General features: G+C 42.7%; 1 protein-coding gene across 9 annotated transcripts in view; it reads left to right on the top strand.

Moving 5' to 3' along the window:
* Positions 1-17,530, top strand: part of LOC126272063 (putative methyltransferase DDB_G0268948) — a 125,497-nt gene that overhangs the window by 64,919 nt on the left and 43,048 nt on the right. The window lies entirely within an intron of this gene.

The raw sequence follows: 17,530 nt of genomic DNA, 5'->3' as shown, positions 1-17,530 counted from the left end.
CCACTCTTGCAAACACTGCAAACTGATAATATAGGTGACCATGACCCAGCACTCCAACAATGACAATCTTGCTTACCATGGTCAATAACTTTGCATATAGACTGTGTTTACTTCTTCGTTCCAAGGCTGACTCTAAGTTTTTTCAGAAATCTGTGTGAAAATCAATATTAAAGATTGTAATGACATAAAAGAAAACCTAAAGTGTGGGAAATGCTGTAACACAGAATCATTAATGGTGGGAGAGCATTGTGTTGAGAAAATAAAACTTCCGCTGGGACAGACAAAAATGAATGTAAAATGTAGGAAAACCTAAAATGCGGGAAATAATAATGGGCTTTTACAATATATAAAAGACACTAATCATTTCCTCTACTGACTCTCCACAGTATATGTTTCTTTATCACCTGATGCCCTGCTCATCACTGTGGATTCCACCTCCCTCTGCACTAACATCCCCAGTGCCCATGGCCTCGCTGCTACTGTACACAACCTTTTCCAATGCCCAAGTGACTCTAAACCTACAACCTCCTTTCTGTCCACCAGGACCAACTATACTGAAGCACTGAAGAAACTGCTATAGATACGTGTATTCAAATACAGAGATATGCAAACAGGCAGAATACAGTGCTGCAGTTGGCAACACCTTTATAAGCCAACAAGTGTCTGGTGCAGTTGTTAGATCAGTTACTGCTGCTACAATGGCAGGTTATCAAGATTTAAGTGAGTTCGAATGGCACATGAGCAATGGGACACAGCATCTCCGAGGTAGCAACGATGTGGAGATTTTCTCATACGACCATTTCACTAGTGTACCATGAATATCAGGAATCTGGCAAAACATCAACTCTCCAACTTTGCTGTGGCCAGAAAAAGATCCTGCAAGAATGGAACCAATGATAAAAGAAGAGAATCATTTAATGTGACATAAGTCCGACCCTTCCGCTAATTTCTGCAGATTTCATTGTTGGACCATCAACAAGTATCAGTGTGTGTACCATTCAATGGAACAACTTTGACATGGACTTTCAGAGCTGAAGGCTTCCTCGTGTACCTTTGATGACTGCACAACACAAAGTTTTACATCTCACCTGGATCCATCAACACTGATATTGGACGGTTGATGACTGGAAACACGTTGCCTGTTCGGATGAATCTCACTTCAAATTGTATCAAGTGGATGGACTCATAAGGGTATGGAGACAGCCTCATAAATCCATGGACCCTGCATGTCAGCAGGGGACTGTTCAAGCTGGTGGAGGCTCTGTAATGGTGTGGGGTGTGTGTAGCTGGAGTGATATGGGTCCCCTGATATGGCTCTGACAGGTGACATGTAAGTAAGCATTCTGTCTGATTACCTGCAGCCATTCATGTCCATTGTGCATTCCAACTGACTTTGGCAATTCCAGCAGGACAGTGCGACACCCCACATGTCCAGTATTGCTACAGAGTGGCTCCAGGAACACTCTTCTGGGTTTAAACATGTTTGCTGGCCACCAAACTCCCGAGACATGAACATTATTGAGCATATCTGGGATGCCTCGCAATGTTCTGTTCAGAAGAGATCTCCACTCTCTCGTACCCTTACAGATTTATGGAGAGCCTTGCAGGATTCATGGTGTCAGTTCCCTCCAGCAGTACTTCAGACATTAGTTGAGTCCATGCCACGTCATGCTGCTACACTTCTGCATGCTCATGGGGGCCTTACAAGATATTTTGCAGGTCTACCAGTTTCTTTTGCTCTTCAGTGTATATCCTTATTCACAGTCACTTCTCCTTTGAAGATATAGCCTACAAATAAATGTGTGGTTCATCAATAGGCACTAATGTGGCATCATCCTACACCAACCTATTTGTGGACTGCCTAGAGAAGTCATTCTTGTCCACTCAGGATCCCAAACCCCTTACCTGATTCAGATTCACTGGTGACATAATCGTTATCTTAGCTGAGTGTGAGGGTGCTTTATCAACATTCCTCGGAGACTTCAACACCTTCCCTTTCATTTGCTTCACATGGTTGTCTTCAACTTGTCAAGCCACTATCCTCAATGTTGACTTCCATTTGGAGGATGGCTGTATCAGTACCTCAGTCCACATCAGTCCTACTGGCCACCAGCAATACCTTCATTTTTATAACTGCCACCTATTCCTGACTTAGAAGTCCCTTCCTAATACCCTAGCCACACAATGGTCATTGCATCTGTAGTGAAGACCAGCCTCTCTCCAAATATGCTAAGGGTCTTACTGAGGCCTTCAGAATCTGAAATTACCTTCATAATCTTGCACAGAGACAGATATCCCATGCCTTGTCTCTCCAGTCACCTACCACCTCCCAAAGCCCCACTGTCTAGCCACAAAGGAGCACTCCCTTCATGTCTCAGTACCATCCAGGACTGGAGCATCTGAATAAAATTCTCCACAAAGGTTTTTAACTACCTCTTGTTGCATCCTGAAATGAGGAATATCCTACCCACTATACTCCACATCCATCCTACAGTCATGTTCTGCTGCCCACTGAATAATCCCTGCTCGCAACTCATTGCCTCATGGCTCATATACCTGCAATAGGCCTAGATGCCAAACCTGTCCCATACATCCCCCAACTACACCTCCTCCTGTCCTCTCATCGGCATGTCCTATGGCATCAAAGTCAGTGCCACATGTGAAAGTGGCCATGTGGTCTACAAACTAAGCTGCTACCATTGTGCTACTTTCTATGTGAGTATCACAACTAACAAGCTCTCTGTCCATATGAATGTCCACTGCCCAACTGTGACCAAGAGACAGCTGGACCACACAGTTCCTGAGCATGCTGTCCAGCACAAGGTGCTTTACTTCAACAACTGCTTCAAAGTTTGTGCATTTTGGGATCTCCCCAACAACACCAGCCTTTTGGAACTATGCAAGTGGGAACTCTCCCTGCAACTTACTGTTTGTTCCTGTAACCCCTCTGATTTCAACCTTCACTAGCTCCTGTTTTCCAACTGTCTCTATCATTTTTCCTCTTCCCACTCCCATCCTGCACAAGCCTTCTATACCACCAGTGGAGCTGCTTAGTCCTTTCCTCTTCTCTGCTTCACCCCCACCCCCGTCCCCGACCTGTCTCCCCCCTCCCCCCAAATGATGCTACACCAAGCAGCCAACTATCCTGTTCTGCCATGCCTCTTGGCATGCTTCCACAGGCAGTGATACTAATCTATCCCCACTCTTATCCTCCTGCCCCTCCTCTTGCCATCTTTTGCTTCTCCTTTTCTGTACCCCAATATCCACCCCAGCTAAGAATGCTGCTACCCCAGACATGCTTGCAGCCTGGCCTTAGTGCCCTGAGATGACAGTTGCCTTGTGTATCTGAGTTATGAGTGTGTGTGTTTGCGGCAGTGCAGCTGAAAAAAGAAGGAAAAATGCTGTGGATGTGTTGGATGTAGTGCTAGATTGGGAACAGGAAATGATAGATGGGTGTAGGACATTGACTGACTAAGGCTGAGGCCAGGTGGGTTACAGTAATTTAGGATATACTACAGGGAGAGTTCCCATCTACACAATTCAGAAAAGCTAGTGTTGTTACAAAGGATCCAGATGGTGCAGGCTGTGAAACAGTCATTAAAATGAAGAACATTGTGTTGCACAGAATGCTCAGCAACTGGGGGGGCGGGGGGGGGGGGGGGGGGAAGTGGGGTCTGGCTGTTTCTTGGTCCCAGTTTGCCAGTGGCCATTCATGTGGGCAGACAGCTTGATGGCTGTCATCGCCATGTAGAATGCAGCACAGTAGTTGCGGCTTAACTTGTAGATCAAGTGGCTGGATTCACAGGTAGCCCTGCCTCTGATAGGATAGTGATGCTTGTGAATGGACTGGTGTAGGTAGTGGTGGGAGGATTCATGGGATAGATCTTGCATCTAGGTCTATCACAGGGTTATGAGCCATGAGGCAAGGGTTTGGGAGCAGGGGCTGTGTACAGATGGACAAGGATATTGTGTAGGTTTGGTTGGCAGCAAAATAGCACTGTGTGTGGGAAGGAGGCGGGGGAGGCTAGTGGGTAGGACATTCTTCATTACAGGGCACAATGAGAGGTAGTCAAAACCCTGGTGGAGAATGTGATTTAGTTGTTCCAGTCTTCGGTGGTACTGAAACATGAGGGGAATGTTCCTCTGTGGCCAGATAGTGAGACGTAGGGAGTTGGGGGTGACTGGAGAGATGAGGCGTGGGAGATCTATTTCTGTAAAAGGTTGTTAGGGTAATTACAGTGTGTGAAGGGCTACACTGCCACAACCCTCCTGGCATCAACCATTGTTAGTTCGTTAGTCATTGTCCTAGACCCATCAGTCCCCTTCCTTGTTCCCACTCCAGCACTACTCAGCCCTCTATTCCACAAACACAGCCACAGTCTTTTTGTTTCTCTCCTTTTCCACCACCCCCATTCCCAGCCCTCCACATAACCTCCCAACTACACCTAGCTGCCTTACGCTTTCTCCATCTCATTCCTGTGTGGTCCCACAAGCAACACTTTACTGTCTCCCACCCCTACCTTGTTATCCCTGCCCACCCCAGTCTTTTTGTTGTGCTTATCTGTGACTCAACTTCTTGTTTGGTTACTTTATTAGTAAAGTACAGTTTAAAAGGACCTTCAGTGTTTACTGATTGCCATTTCCTCCTACTCCACTGATGAACTTCCCTGCAGAGGCAATAGATGTGAATGTTATTATGCAGTGATGTAATTAGTGTAACCAAGCCTGAAACAGTTTTTGTATTGACAATGGTTGGCTACAATAAACTCCAGATTCTTATTTCTCAATTAGAAAACTATTGAGGTTACCTCCCATTAGGAAAGTGGGTGCACTCAGCGACTGTTGTGTGATTTATAAATTATAGAGCGCAGCAATCAGTTGACCTATTTTTTGCAGGTTTTATTAAGAAAATCCAGATTTCAGCTAGTGCCTAGCCATTATTAATGCAATATTTTCTAATCTCAATGCATGTTAGTTCCCTGTTATTCGGGTGTCAGTCACACTTCTATGAATACTACTATTCAAAGAACTGTGACTGACACCTGAATAACATGGAGTCAGTTGGTATGAGTGTAAAGCAAGATCTAGAGACAGAAACTCCTTATATGGTACTGAGATTAGTGTATCAGAAACACAAAATTTTTTTGAATGTTGGAAAATCTTTTTCCTAATGTCTTGGAATCCATCAAACTGAATTCAGAATATCAAGCAATTGACAGGGTTTGTTGGAGCCTGTCACTCGATCATCTCTCTGTTATTGACCTACTTAAGTGATGCAATTAAAATACTGACTGGAAGCTTCAACTTGGTGATACCAAGTATTATCAGGGCAATAGCTCATTTGTTTGTCAGAAAATAGCCAAAATCATGATCTTCTAAAAGTCTCTAATGTGATCACAGAATATAAAATCAGCTGAAGTTGTTTGTCAGAGGACAGGAAATTTGGCATTATAAGATACACATATGACTCTCTATAGATAATGCAAATGAATTTTATTGACTTTTGACAGCAGTCTATTGCTCAGTGTAACAACAAAGAATTCAAGAGTTCCATTTCATTCCAATGTCCTTCGACATCTGAAAAGTGTTCAGTACGTTTTTGGACAGTCGACTGGTGAAGATCTTATGAGCTTACTGGATATTAGACCAGCTTAGTGACTGGATTCTTGACTCCCTAATGTGCATGATGCAATGTCATTCTTAATTAGATAAAACCGTAAGATGTAAAAGTAATTTCAAGAAAAGCTCAAGGGATTGTTGTTGGGCTATTACTGTTCAAAATATTTATAAATTATTGCTAACATAAATCAAGAATAATAAGGGCTAAACAGGCAGAGTCATGAGGGAAACAATGGTGAATAACTCCTGTGTTGTATGCAACGGCTCTCCAACTTTAAACAACACCATCTCAAAAAACTCTCCATCCTGCTCACTTCCTACTACTGCCTTGGAGTAACATTGCCTACCACCTCTACAACAACCTCCAAACCTCCCCCATGTGGGGGGACAGACCCTGTCTTGCAGACTTACTACGTTTACCCCACACTCCAAAACTCCCTCCCATCACCACTTAGAATCCAGAACCTAAACAGACCTGAAACACCGTCATGAACCTTTCCTCCAGTGCCTTATCCCCACAGGAATATCAGTCCTTTCCAAAGGCCTCAACGTTTGCTCCACTACCAAATTCAATCATGCAGGACTTGTTAAACACCTTCTCCCAGTCCCTACAGTGGAAATACTTTTCCGCCATAACCCCCCCCCCCCCCCCTCCCCAGTCAGACTCAACAAAAGACCTACGTTGAACCCTGCCACATTCAGTTCACTCCTCCATCCAACCATGATCCACCCCCACTCCCCCAAATCCCCCCCCCCCCCCCCCCCCCCCCCGTTAACTTTCCAGAATTTCTTAACATCGAACCTTGCCTCACCATCATTCCCCAAATCCCTCAAAATGCAATGTAACCTTAAATCCACAGAAAGAATCACAGTCCACCATCTGAAGACTCATCATGACCTTATAATCTTACCTGCAGACAAAGGCTCCACCTGTTGTAACCGTGGCTGTTCTGATTGCGAGGTTGCCAAGAATGAAGCGCGGCGGGACCAAATGGGAGTGGCCCGTGAACAACAAGCAAATGGGAAAGGACAGACACGATCAATGATGGATGACCGAGTGAGACCTTACGATGACAACACACAGGAAGCAACGGGGTGACAAGAGACAACCAAATGAATCCACAACATCCACTAGTAACGAAAACAAAGTACTGTAAGCACGCTGTATGTTTCCGAGATGTCAATAGACTCAATGAATTTCAGACTGCCTAGGTGAGTGTGAGGCAGGCACTTATATACAAGATATGGTCATCGCTATTGGCTGCTGGGACCATATGCTCCACTGTGGTGCCCTCACATTAAACCCAAGCCAGGAATGTGTGCAGCCACAGCTTACAGTGCGATGGCCGTAGAGACCTCTAGTGGTAATCGAGGCCCATGCCATCCAGCACAGATTCAAAACCTGCAGCACTCAGTACCAGACCACCACTGTTGTTTTGAACCGCAAGGATTACCTGGAAGAAGGACTCTGCCAGCTGTCAGATACATCCATCTACAAACCTTGCCACAATGACCCTATTCCAGGAACCCAGCAGGATCTCATGTCACTCCTTAAATCCTTAGGCCCATCCCAGAATCTCTCCCCAAAGTCCATCTCTCTGCTCATCGCTACCACTCCATGCACTCCTACCTTCTACATGCTTCCTAAAGTCCATAAACTCAACCACCCCGGATGCCCCATTGTGGTCAGTTACTGTGCCCCCACTGAGAGAATCTCTGCTCTCATAGACAAACACCTTCAACATTTTACCCAGAACCTATCCTCCTGTATAAAAGATACCAACAAACTCTTCACTGTTCCTGTGTCTTTACCACACGGCGCTCTGCTCTTCACTGTTGATGCCACCTCCCTTTAGACTAACATCCCTAATCCCTCTGGTCTTACTGCTATGGAACACTACCTTTCCCAAAGCCCAATGGTTTCCAAACCAGCAACCTTCTTCCTAGTCACCATGACCAACTATATCCTCACCCACAATTACTTCTCCTTTGAAGCCATTACCTACAAACAAATCTGGAGTATGGCTACGGGCAACTGCATGGCACCATCCTATGCCAGCCTATTCAGGGGTCATATTGAGGAATCTTTCCTAAACACCCAGAATCATAAACCTGTCTCCTGGTTCAGATTCTTTGATGACACCTTTGCCATATGAATCAAGGCTGAGGACACCCTATCCACATTCCTCAAAAACCTCAACAGCTTTTCCCCCATTTGCTTCACCTGGTCCTACTCAACCCTACAAGCTACCTTCCTAGATGTTGACCTCCACCTCAAAGATGGTTACACCAGTAACTCTGTCCATATCAAACCTAGTAAACACCAGCTATAACTCCACTTCGACAGCTGCCAGGAAGTCCCTTCCATATAGCCTAGCCCCGGTGGTTGTCACATCTGCAGTGATGAGCAGTCCCTCTTGAAATATGCTGAGGGTCTCAGTGAAGCCTCCACAGATTGTAATTATCCTCCCAACCTTGTAAAAAAACAAATCTCCCATGACTTATCTTTCCAGTTTCCCACTACCTACCAAAGTCTTGCCACCTGGCCACAGAGGACCAATACCCTTGTAACTCAGTACCACTCAGGACTGGAGGAGCTGAATTACATTCTCTACCTTTCGTTGTGCCCTGAAATGAGAAATGTCGTGCCCACTACCCTCCCCACCCATTCCATAGTGGTATTCCTCTGTCCACTCAACCTACACTGTATACTTGTCCATCCTTACACAACCCCTGCTCCCAACCCCTTATCTCATGTCTCATATCCCTGTAATAGATCTAGATGCAAGACCTGATCCCTATGTCTTCCCACCACCACCACCTACTCCAGTCTGTTCACAAACATCACCTATCCCACCAATGGCAGAGCTGTCTGTGAAAAGAGTCATTTGATTTACAAGCTAAGCTGCAACCACTGTACTGCATTCTATTTATTTATTTATTTATTGTTCCATGGGACCACATTAAGGAGAAGTCTCCATGGTCATGGAACGAGTCAATACATGAAATTATAACACGATAGTGGAAACAGATAAAATGAAATATAAGAAACATATTCAGTCGACAATTTGTAAGTTTAAATAAAGAAAATCAACAATGTAACACTGGAATTTGCTTAATTTTTCAGCTCTTCCAGGAGCTCCTCGACAGAATAGGAGGAGTGAGCCATGAGGAAACTCATCAGTTTAGACTTAAAAGTGTTTGGGCTACTGCTAAGATTTTTGAGTTCTTTTGGTAGCTTATTGAAAATGGATGCAGCAGAATTCTGCACTCCTGTCTGCTCAAGAGTCACGGAAGTGCATTCCACATGCAGATTTGATTTCTGCCTAGTATTAACTGAGTGAAAGCTGCTAACTCTTGGGAATAAGCTAATATTGCTAACAACAAACGACATTAAAGAAAATATATACTGTGAGGGCAATGTCAGAATTCCCAGACTATTGAATAGGGGTCGACAAGAAGTGCTCGAACTTACACCACACATAGCTCGAACAGCCCGTTTTTGAGCCAAAAATACCCTTTTTGAATCAGAAGAATTACCCCAAAAAATAATACCATACGACATAAGCGTATGAAAATATTTGAGGCAGACTACTTTTCGTGATGAACTGTCACTTATTTCAGATACTGTTCTAATGGTAAATAAAGCAGAATTTAGTTTCTGAACAAGATCCTGAACATGGGCTTTCCACAACAGCTTACTATCTATCCAAACACCTAGGAACTTGAATTGATCGGTCTCGCTTATAATATGCCCATTCTGTCTGATGAAAATATTGGCTCTTGTTGAATTGTGAGTTATAAACTGTAAAAACTGAGTCTTACTGTGATTTAGCAACAAATTATTTTCCACAAGCCATGAACTTATTTCATGAACTACATTATTTGATACTGTTTCAATATTACACACAAGATCCTTAACTACCAAGCTGGTGTCATCAGCAAACAGAAATATTTTTGAATCACCTGTAATACTAGAAGGCATATCATTTATATAACTAAGAAACAGCAGTGGCCCCAGCACCAACCCTTGGGGAACGCCCCACTTAACAGTGCCCCATTGGGACTGAGCATCACTACCACTCTCAATATTGCGGAGAATTACCTTCTGCTTTCTGTTCTTAAAGTAAGAGGTGAACCAATTGTAAGCTATTCTCCTTACTCCACAATGGTCCAACTTCTGCAGTAATATTTTGTGGTCAACACAGTCAAAAGCCTTCGTTAAATCAAAGAAAACACCTAACATTCACAGCCTTTTATTTAATTCATCCAAAATCTCACAGAGAAAAGAGAATATAGCATTTTCAGTTGTTAAGCCATTTCTAAAACCAAACTGTACATTTGACAGCAAATTATGTGAATTTAAATGCTCCAGTAACCTTGTATATACAACCCTCTCGATAACTTTAGCAAACACTGATGGCTTAGAAATAGCTCTATAATTGTCAACATTATCCCTGTCTCCCTTTTTGTAAAGTGGCTTCACTACCGAGTACTTTAATCGGTCAGGAAACCGACCACTCCTAAAGGAAAAGTTACAGATATGGTTAAGTACTGGACTAACATACAAAGAACAATACTTCAGTGTTCTGCTAGATGCCCCATCATATCCATGAGAGTTCTTGATCTTTAGTGATTTAATTATTAACTCAATCTCCCTCTTGTCAGTATCATGGAGTAGCATTTCAGGTAACAGTCTCGAAACACTATTTTCTATGAGCGGTATATGATTCCCTGTTGGGACTAGGTTTCTATTTAGTTCACCTGCTATATTCAGAAAGTGATTATTAAATACTGTACATATATCCGACTTATCAGTAACATGGATATTCCCACTACGCACTGATTCTATATCCTCGACCTGTCTCTGCAGACCAGCCACTTCCTTTACGACTGACCATATGGTTTTAATTTTATCCTGAGATATTCTATCTGCATACCACATACTTTTTGCCTTCCTAATAACTTTTTTAAGCACCTTACAATACTGTTTGTAATGGGCTGCTGCATTTAGATTGTGACTGTTTCTAATGTTTTGATATAATTGCCACTTTGTTCAACAAGATATTCTGATCCTTTTAGTCAGCCACGCAGCCTGCCTGTTTGTGCTAGTACCCTGTTTTGAACGTTCTAACGAAAAGCAACTTTCAAAGAGCATGAGAAAAGTCTTGAAGAAAGCATTATATTTATCGTCTGCTGTATCAGCACTATAAACATCTTGCCACTCTTGATAAGGTTTACAAAAGTCTCTACAGCAACTGAATCAGCTTTCCTAAAAAGTTGATAACTATATTTGACATGTGTTGCAGCACAAAAATCTTTTAGAGTTAAAATTTGTGCATCATGATCTGAAAGGCCATTCACCTTTTTGCTAACAGAATGCCCTTCTAGTAATGAGGAATGAACAAAAATATTGTCCATGGTCGTTATACTGTTCCCTTGCATTCTCGTTGGAAAGAATATGGTTTGCATAAGATTATATGAATTAAGGAGGTCTACCAGCATCCTTTTCCTTGCACTTGGACAATCACTTATACAATTAATATTGAAGTCACCACATATAACTAACTTTTTGTATTTCCTATATACTGAACCAAGAACTTCCTCTAGCGTTAGCAAAAATGTTGTGAAATCGGAGTCTGGGGATAAAATAAATAACAACAGTAAGAAGTTTAGCTCCACTAAATTCAACCACACCTGCACAACATTCAAACACCTTTTCAGTGCAGTACTTTGAAACATCAATTGACTCAAATGGGATACCATTTTTCACATACATGGCTACTCCCCCACACTGCAAAGAGCTCCTAGAAAAGCTGCCAGCCAACCTGTATCCTGGTAAAGGAAGCCTCTGAATTATCTCCTTATTTAAGAAGGGTTCAGATATACCAATAATTTCAGAGTCAACATCTATAAGCAGTTCACTAACTTTATCTCTAATACCTTCTATATTTTGATGAAATATACTAATTCCCTCATTAATCAGATACCTAAGCTTTGTCGAAAGTGGTTTCTTTGTTAGAGAGACTTCCGTTAAGCAGGAATACCTATCAGCTAACTTCAATCTAAAAAAGGTACAGCTCTAACACCCACAACTATCGGAATTTTCCCATGAATAATCCCACCACCCCCACCTATGCTGTCACCTATAAGCTTTACCAACCTCCCCTTTCCATACCTGTTGAGTGGACATGACGACCAACAAGCTGTCTGTCTGCATGAATGGCTACCGACAAACTGTGGACACCAAACAAGTGGACCACCCTGTTGCTTAGCACGCTGTCCAACACAACATCCTTGGTTTCTATGACTGTTTCACAGCCTGTGCCATATGGATCCTTCTCACCACACCAGCTTTTCTGAATTGCACAGGTCGGAACTTCCTCTGCAATATATCCTACATTCCCATAACCTTCCTGGCCTCAACCTTCATTAGTCACTATACTCAACCATCCAGCCCCTTGTCTGTTCTCATTCCAGCACTACACAGCCCTCATTCCATCATCGCACCCAGTCTTTTTCTTTGTCTTCTTTTCCATTACCCCTCTCCCCCTCCTCACCTCACCCGTGCCTGATGTCTAACCTCCTGACTGCACGTACCTGCCCTACCCTCTCTTCACACCTTCCCTGCCTGCTCTCCAGCAGTATTTCACTGTCCCCCAGCCCTACCGTACTATCCCTCCCCCACCCCACCCCAACCTCCTCTTTACCCCCACCCAATCGCCACCCCCTTCATGTACTGGTGCTGCTGCTCGCAGTGTGGCTTCAGTTGCCAGAGACTACACTCATTTGTGCATGAGCTGCATATCAGTGAGTGTGTGTTTGTCATCTATTTTTGACGAAGACCTTGCTGGGCAAAAGCTTATTTGTGACAGTCTTTTTGTTTCGCCTATTAGCAACTCAGCACTCCACTATGCAGTGTGTGACAACTTTTCTTTTCATAAGATTGTTACTAATTAGATACTTATACCATCACGAAAGGCCTTCTCTGTAGTAATTTTGCTTTTGACCAGTAGCAAAACATACCTACTGACTTACTGCTGTTGTTAAGGGAATCTGCAATATCATCCACAAGGACAAAGATAGCTTTATCAGTTGATACAGTCTTCTGGAAGCCAAATTGCCTTTTTTTAAATTAATTATAAAATTTTCAGTGTGTTTCACAATACTGACATGAAACGTTCTATTGAATGCTTTGGAAAATACAGTTAGTAGTGAAATTAGTTTTTACTAGTTTAAATTGGTAGCAGCCACCCTTCTTTGGCAGTGTTTTTGTGATTATATAATTAACTGTTTAATGGAACACCTCTTAATACATTGCAATGTTAATGATGTGACACAATCCTCTACATACTTCACTAGTTCAGGTTTTCAGTAGTGGCCTCAGAGGCTCAGTATTCGTTTGCTGGGTACAGGCTTGGCGACCCCAGGACCCTGCACTGAGGACCGATAAGTGCTGCCAGTCCTCCATCACTGTAAGCTCTTCGCATGCTTCAGTGACCAACACATGGTCCAATCGTGGAACTTCATGTGTCCACAGGGAATGAGGATCTTGACGTAACTGCCCAGTTCATGAGTATTGTAAATACCTCTATAAAAGGCCTCAATCTCTAGGTGTACTGGGCAGTAGGATTCATGGCATTTGAGGTAGACCCCTCACTAGTGGGCAACCTTTGGGGAAGTTGCCATACCCGAGATGAAACCCTCAAAATTTCCTCCTCCTCCTCCTCCTCCTAGCAGAATGGGTGGTTCGCTAGTGGGTACCAACACCCAATCCCTCAAGAGGCATCATGGTATGAGTCCTGCCAAATGTGGATTTGTTCAAGTTAATTCAGTAAATGCTGCAAACCAGAATGTTTTTTATAGTTAAAGGAAGAGAGGGAAGCTTTGAGAAAGTTTCACCTTTTTACATTCAGAAGGGTTTAGAGGGCATAGCAGGTATGTTAAAATCTGTCAAATGATTGCACAATGGGATGCTGATGATCAAAACATTTGCTTCCCATCAAGCAACAAACCTGCAGAAAGCAAAAAAACCTAGGGAGTATGCCACTGAAACTGAGCTACACATCACCTTGTACTACAGCCAAGTTGCTGTGATGTGTAGGGATCTGGGGGACATTACCAAAGAAGAACTGAAAGGTGAATGGGCTGAAGATGGTATAGCCAATGTGCAAGATATCTTGAAGAGGGTGGATGGGAATCTGGTAAAATCCATTTCCTGTATCTTTACCTCCAATAGCACAAGACTCGCAGAGCATGTCAAGCCACATTTCCTTCATTTAAGTGTGCAGCCCTACATCCTCAACCCAATGTACTATTTTAAATGTTAGCACCTTGAGCACAACCCCTTAGGATGTAAGAGAGAAGCTACATGTAGCAAATGTGGTAATGCCACCAATGAAGGAGTCAGTTTGTAATGTAGCAAGTTATTACCAAATAACATTCACTGCAGTAAAGCATGCAGCCGTATTATAGCCCGGTGGCTGCAGGATTGTGTCTTCACTATGACTCACAGTGCAGCTGATGCTACCAGCCATGAGAACGGTCTCAAGTAACATCTAATAGGAACGTAACTTCATACCCCCTATGAATCCAAATAAACCATAGTAATTATCAACCAATTTCGCTCAAACTTGGTACTCAGTCTTTTCTTATTAAGTAAAAGATCATGTAAAATTTTCAGACTTTTATCTCATAAAGTTCTGGAGATAGAGAAAATTACTTAAATGTCCAAAAGCCAACACTTGTGGTCCAAAACTCAGTTAGGAACAATAGCAGTTTGTCTTTTATCATCATCTTAAGTCATAACCAGAATTCTCAGTGTATGGAATCACTTAATTGGAATTTTTCTTTTCAAAACAGTAATTAGTCTGCGTTTTGTAGTCTAAAAAATCATTCAAAATCATTATCTGCTTATTATTTTGTTGTGTGAATACATGGGAGTGAATGAGAGAGTATCTGTGGGACATACGAAAAAAACTTAATACTATTTTATGTAAAAACTTAAAATGAACTGTGGGGAATATAGTGTTGTAACCATGAAGCTGATGATGTATGTCAATGTGTGCTTGCTTTTGTAAGAAAGCACCCAGAATAATAGTCAGAAGTGGAATAAGTTTCTAAATTAATTTAAAGATTATTTTGTTTTTCGGTCTATTTTATTAAATATTATATTAGAAACTGGTATTGGAATGACGTAAATGATTTTCTGATTAGTGATTGGCTCAGGCAAGTTTTGCTGTGAGAATGATCTAGAATGATGATTGTGATTGGTCATCCAAACCATTAGCCAATCAGAAAGTTAGATAGGCATAGAGTGGGGTATCATCGAGAGAGTCGCTCGCCAACCTTTTTACGTGTAACATCATACTAAATGTTGCCGAGAAAGTTACTTGTAAAATGAATAACTGTTGAGTTCATTGCTGATAGGAAGTGACAATGAATGAGAGAGAGTGTACAATCGAGAAACGACGACAAAACCCTGCCCCGCCGCAGGTTGATCATCTCCTTTGAAGTGTGTGAATAGCTCTGGGGACCACCCTATCTGGAGTAGGGACTGTAGCATATATCTTGAAGAATGGAAATATAAGTGCTTAAAACTATGTAACACAACCTATACCTACGAGGCCATGCTGTCCCCAGTGCTTGTACATCATTTGCTTCAGCTCATGAAAAGCCTGTTCAGAAAACCGATGCTGCTATGCGAATAGAGGTTCCTGGTGTCAGCACTAGTACCGGCGTTTGTCAATGCGCTTGGGCTGCTGCAGCTATTCTGAAGACTGTAACATTAGAAAAGGTTGTGGTTGCCAACATTGCAGAGTTTTTTTACCCCTCCCAAGGTTCAGCATGGTTCACAATTGAGCAATGACATTACCAGTGCCACAGTTGTGGCTCTGAAGCCCCCCAGGCCAAAAAATCACAGGCAATGTATCAATCACTGACTGGGATGGAAAGTGAGCAGTTTGATGATGTCAATGTTCTTATGGATGATGTCTCTGATGGTTTATCTTCTGAACTAGAGACAGTTGATGTCAACCTTGGGCCTCATCTCATCCCAAGACTGAGTCTCTGCATGTTGTGGGCTCTCCTTCCCCAGTGGAAAGACATGGTGAAATTGCAACCACATGACAAATAACTCCCCTGTTGCAATGGGACATTAATGAATTCAGGATACATGAGAAAGAACTAAAACTCCTAGCACAGGAAGGCTGCCTCTGCGTATTTGTAGGAAATGCATTTTAAAGTCCCTTGTGCCCCTGTAATTAGGAGTTATACACTCTATCGCAATGATGACCAGACTGACGAAAGGACTTAGGAAGGGGTTGCTTTGTTTGTCAATAACGTGCACCACTCCTCTTCCCTTCTCTTGGCTACTCACCTGCAGGCAATTGCAGTTGAAACTCGTGTATCAGATGATTACTGTGTGTTCACTGTATCTACCTCCGCAAGATTCAATCAACTATGAGAATCTCACAGATCTTATAGAACAATTCCCCCAACCATATCTTGTATGGCGAGACTTCAGTGTTTTTGGAGTTGGGTTTTGAGGAGCATCATGCTGTCTCATACCATTCATTTCTGTACTGTTGCTGGGCCATTTTCTGCTCTCCAGCCCTTGCGGATTCTGTTCAGTGGGAATTCAATGATGACCTTTATTCCAGTGACCATTTCCCACTGAGGACTCACCTCCTTCAGAGAGCACTCCGTGAAAGGATGCAGCAACGATGGTTGACTGGCAAAGCCAACTGCAAGCCATTCAGCCAGCTGGCTGTGTTTGTACACTGCAACAATATCCAGGAGTGGATGGACTACATCACATGAGTGATTCAGCATGCATCTGATGTCTCCATCCACAAGTCCTCTGGTCATCTTCATAGACAGTGTCAGCCATGTGACTCTATGATGGTTTAAATACTGCCCAACAGTGGAAAACCTCACAGCCTGTTGAGTTGCAAGACCTGAGGCATTTGGCAGCAGCATGAAAGCCAATTCTTCTCAAATGTTTCAATGTAATATAGGAAAGATGCCACTTTTCCAAGTCATATAGGGAAGCCATCTTGATACCTCTCCTGAAACCAGATAAGAACCAAATGTGTCCCAGTAGTTATCGGAATGTCTCTTTATCCTTGGAATGAATGGTTAACTGCCATCTGATCTGAATGTTAGGGACCAGCTAACTTCTTAGCCACTCTTAGTTTGGATTCTGGAGATTTCAATCCATGGTCGACAACCTGACCTTCCTAGAGGTGGCTATCCAGCAGGCTTTCCTACATAACCATCACTGATAGGTGTATTTTTTTTATATCCGTTAGGTATATGGTGCTACTTGAAGACACAGTATTCTAGAGCAGCTCCTGCAGTAGGACTTCTGTAGCCACTTCTCCATCTTTATACAGTATTTTCTGTCTAAGCACCTTCCTGAGTTGGTGTTGTGCTGTCGAGTCATTTTGAGTAGTAGAACGATGTTCCAGAGGGCAGTGTTTTAAGTGTCACTGTCTTTACCATAGCCATAAATAGTATCATATCTATGGCAAGGAGTCCTGTACAGTGCTCCTTATATGTGGACAACTTTGCAGTTTTCTGTTCCTCCTCCAGTGTTGCAACAGCAACTCCTCTGTTGCAATGTACATATTTTTAATGTACCTGACTCGCATATGTGGAATACCATTCTTCCTTTTAAAGTTTATGTGACATTTCTGGGTGTCATTTTTTTACTCCAAACTATCATGATGACCACACCTAAAGGACCTGAAAGCAAGGTCCCAAAAGGCACTGACAATCTTAAAGTGTCTTAGCCACAGGTCCAGCAAAGCAGATAGGGCATGTCTGCTCCAGTTTTATAGGGCTTTGATGCGACTGTGACTAGACTACAGGTGCATAGTATATGGCTCAGAGAAACTTTGTTATCTGA

Source organism: Schistocerca gregaria, chromosome 5, assembly GCF_023897955.1.
Source record: "Schistocerca gregaria isolate iqSchGreg1 chromosome 5, iqSchGreg1.2, whole genome shotgun sequence".
In the NCBI taxonomy this organism is placed as follows: Eukaryota; Metazoa; Arthropoda; class Insecta; order Orthoptera; family Acrididae; genus Schistocerca; species Schistocerca gregaria.
The sequence above is the reverse complement of the archived record's forward strand: the minus strand, read 5'-3'. Positions and strand labels throughout refer to the sequence as shown.